This window comes from Telopea speciosissima, chromosome 9 (assembly GCF_018873765.1).
Source record: "Telopea speciosissima isolate NSW1024214 ecotype Mountain lineage chromosome 9, Tspe_v1, whole genome shotgun sequence".
In the NCBI taxonomy this organism is placed as follows: Eukaryota; Viridiplantae; Streptophyta; class Magnoliopsida; order Proteales; family Proteaceae; genus Telopea; species Telopea speciosissima.
The window spans coordinates 22,675,486-22,680,022 of record NC_057924.1 but is presented as its reverse complement, the minus strand read 5'-3'; positions in this window follow the sequence as shown (position 1 = coordinate 22,680,022).

Here is a 4,537-nt window from a genome sequence, read left to right as displayed (position 1 = left end):
TGAGTTTAAGTTAGGTCTTTTGGACTTGCTTTTAAGGCCTATCACAAATAGAACAGAAGAGGGTGGGGTCCACCGTGTCTGGGAACACTATAACATAGTCTGAGACATGGGACAAGTGGGTCCCACAAGACTTTACCCAAAATTAAGTCTTACAACATGGGTGGATTCACCCCTGTGAGTCCAGTCCCGAGTCCACCTTTGCTGTAAAAGGATAAATCAAGGGCAATATTCCCTGGGCTTTGTCCCGTACTTCGAAGACTTCAAAGGGAGCATGTACACATGATATTTAAGGATTAAATGCACACTTTCGTGCGGTTACATTTTCCATCAGACCAAAATTTCACCATTTAATTCCAGTTATCCCCTTGACTGTCAAGGCCTAAGATCATAGGTGTTGACCGTTAGCAGCATCGCAACATCTACCAATGGAAAATCAGTTTAGCCCAAAAATTTAGAGTGTACTTTGGGCGTGGGTATAACACAACCAATGGTCGCACAAGCCACACAGGCCTGCGGCCCCACTGATCATGAAAGGGCAGAGGTCTCAAAAAGTTGTTGAATGGTGTAGCGCATAGAAAAAAAACAAGATGCGCTTAGCCATGGCTAAACACGGGAGGCACGGTGATTTGAGACAGTTTGCGGCGCAACCAAGAATAGTAAAGGCTCTTATACCAATATTAAAACAAAAGAGAGTGGATATCAATCGTTACCTTCGTAGCGTGATATCCAAAACGCAACAGAAGAGGATTGAGGCGTTCTTGATTGATGGCCGAACGAACAACAGAAGAGAGCGACTTCCTCACGGCAGTGCATTCGATAGGTGATTGAGACAACTCGACGTCCACACTCCAAGACCAGAGGCTATGATGGAAGCCCCTTGGGACATACGATGGGGTCAATCGGTTCAGTTTCGGGTATTTGGTTCAATTCCGAGAACTTGAGGGTGTGACCCAAACCGAATCGAAAATCGAGTCGGTTCTGGGACCACCAACCGAATCCAAACCGCTTAGTTCAGTTCGGTTACTGGTTCTAATTCGGTTTCCAAATATGGTTCCAATTGGGTCTAATTCGGTTTCGGGTTACGGTTCTAATTCGGTTGCACTCTTGAAGAGTTGAAGTTGAAAAGGTAAAGAGAAACTAAGAAACTGAGAAAGGGAAATAGAGAAAACCTGGAAAGTGGAATATGAAAAGTCATTCTGTTAGATGGTTACCAAAAATACAAAGAAAATTTATAGGGTTTTTTTATTTTGCCCCATGAAAAGTGGAATATGAAAAAGAAAACATAGGAAATTGGAATATTTAAAGTCATTCGGTTAGATATGGTTACCAAAAATTTTAAAAGATATATGGCTTTTGATTAACTATTGTATCCTGTTCGTTTCGGTTCAAACCGACGGGTCTTGGTATGAAACCAAAACCGAACTGAATCTAATTAGAATACCATATACCAAAAGCGAAACCAAACCGAATTAATTTGGTTCCGCTCGGTTTCGGGTTCGGTTTGGTTTTGACACCCTTAGGACACACACACATGGAGGAAGAAGAGAGCAAGCCAAGAGAGAGAGAGAGAGAGAGAGAGAGAGAGAGAGAACGTGAGAATTAAGAATGAGGGGGGCTTTGGCAGAAGTTATTCTTTTCAGTCCCCCCCTCACTCAATATATAAATAATATTGGGAGGATCACCATGTGGCCCCCTTCCTCTAACCCTAACCCTAGTGGGCCCTCTTGACCCACAGCTGCCCCAAGTGGGTGCGGGTATGGGCCTCAGGTCCAAACCCAATTTGGTTACATGACACTTGCTCAGACAACTCTCTCCCTAACTTTACATAACCTTTGAAGCTAATCTAAATTTAATAAATTGTCTTGTAAATAATAAACAGAGAAAGAACACTAGCTGGTCCCATGGATCCTTCAGTCAGACACATGAGCATGCAAAATATGGATGCTCCTTCGTACGCTCTCATTGGACTCATGCTGGTGGAAGGGTTATGCAATAAGGTAACAATCTAGAGAGGTCATTTATTGCTTGAACTATTTGTTGATGATAATTGCTCGAACTATTGATCGACCACGACACCCATTGCAGTTCTAACTTAAAACCTTCATAACGCCTTTGTTGTCTAGGGCTGGCCGGTATGGTGTCAGTTATAGATTTAGAATAAAATGAAATCAAGTATGAGAACTTTTTTTTATTGGAATTTGAGAATATGAGATTGATGCTCATTTATCAAACTACATCTTGCCTCCCAAAAATAGAAAGGAAAATCATGCTTCTCTCCTAGGGATTCTGAATTTTTGACATGATGATGTGTCAATTTCCAACTGTCGAATAGATATGGGACTGTTTGAATATGCCATATGCCAAGTTTCAGGTTCAAATTAATAATATTCTCCTGTGAGTATTATACTTATCTCTATATGTCCATGCATGGATGTGTACTGTAATGCAATTATCCCATTTCTTAGACTTTTTCAAAGCCGTAGTATACTCCTGGCTAATTTTGTTTGAGCTAAAACTTGACATGTGAGCAGCCGACCTTGAAAATCTACCTACTCATAAATGCTCCATCAAACTTGACACAAACAGATTTAAGTGCCAGTAAAAAGGACATGGCTGTGAAGGGGCTTTTGCCCCCACTCCCTCCCTCTTTCTTTTTGGGCTAAAAAATATCAAGAAATATATAATAACAAGTTTAATTGTTAACCCCAAGGGTAGGTCAATTGGCAAAGACCAACACCTCATAATTAAGAGGTTATGAACATAGTTGGAAAATCAGGTTTTCTGACTCAACTCGTCAAACCCAGTGAAGGCGAGTCACATTTTTTTGTATTTTTTCAATGCATTTTGAGTTTATACCAATGAACGAGAGAAGAGAGGTCAAGGAGTTGACGGTTTCTTAATGTTTTAGAATACGGATTTACTATTTTACTCAACTTAGTTTCTTAAGTGAAACGGCTTTATGGTTTTTGAAAAACAACTAAACACGCCAAGTTTATCATGACTCAAGTAAAAATACCGAGTCTTATTTGATTCAGACAATTTATGACCCAGTCTCGTCATTTTTTACCCTGACCTAGTCTATATGACTCTTGACCAGCTTTTCCAAAATTTTGACTCGACTTGGGCACATGACTCGCCGTAGTCAAACCCGATTTCCGCACTACGGTTATGAGTTCAAACCTCCTTAATTGGGGTCTATCTATCCAAAAAAAAAAACTTCAATTGTTTATTACTCTCACCTAATTTATAGCTCTGGTTATCTTTAATTTCTCTTACCTAAAAAAAAAACAGGGTTTTTTTCAAATGCCCCCCTGAAAATGGTCAAACTTACAGTTGCCCCCTTGAACCATCACTAATTCGACGTGCACCCCTGCTTTCCAAACTAAGTATCACTATAGTCCCTCGCGTTAGACAGATTCGTTATGTTATAATGGATCCTGATTTTTTAACATTTATGGACCATTCTGCCCCTTGATAGGGTAGAATGACCCATTTGACCTCACTTAAGCATATGACCTTTAGAGCAAGGCAAAAGAGGGAATTGAGCATTAGGTCTACAACTCAACCCTACAACTCATCTTCCTCTCTTACACAGTTACACTTCATCTTCGCGGCCAGTGAGGGTACTGATCTCCTCTCGCACATGCACTGCATCTTCGCGGCCAGGTGAGGGAACTGTTTTCCTCTTGCTCTTGTTGGAATTGTGTGTCCATCAAACCCGAATTATTAAATTATTGAATTTATTTTTTACATTTTATTATTTTATTTGGGCTTATAAGAATGTTCCATAGGTCTTTACCTAAAACTTGTCTGAATTGAGAACGGGACTGGACATCCTGTTTATATGGTTTTCATATCGCATGTCACGAGAAATGGAGATTTCGGTGCATGGATGTGGGTACACGTCGAGAATGTGTATAGATGAGAATCTGGTATGTATATCTTATGTACTGCTACTGGTTGTGTGTGTGACTTACCCGTCACTCGATTTGACCTGAGAGATTCCATTTGTTGCAGTGCGGCATTAGGGATTTTGGTAAGCCAATGGTTGATGTCCAATCGGATTATAAACCGGTACACTGGATTCGTGATCCTGCATTGTAAGCAAAGGGTTTCTCAACATGGAATCCACTACCTGTTTACGGGGAATATCCAGGAAAGAGAAAGTCGGTGATTGGTTGGACAGAAATCTGGATCCAGTGTTTATTCGAAATGTTTTATAAATTTATTTTTAATATAAAATTAATATATAATATATTAAATTTTATTTCAAAATTTTATGGTCGTCCGATCGCAATCACATATCCTCTCGATTAACGTACATGATGAATTGGGGATTAGTAGCATTAAAGTACATACCCTATTATTTATTATGGGATATTAAAAAAGTAGAAGGGCTTATGTGTAATAAAAGAGTTTATTGGACACATGGCATTATATGGGAGAATAAAATATTTATGGTTGAATATCTTTTTATATTATGACAACAGATATTATGAGAATATCTCATGAACCATAGTTTGAAAAGATTGTATCC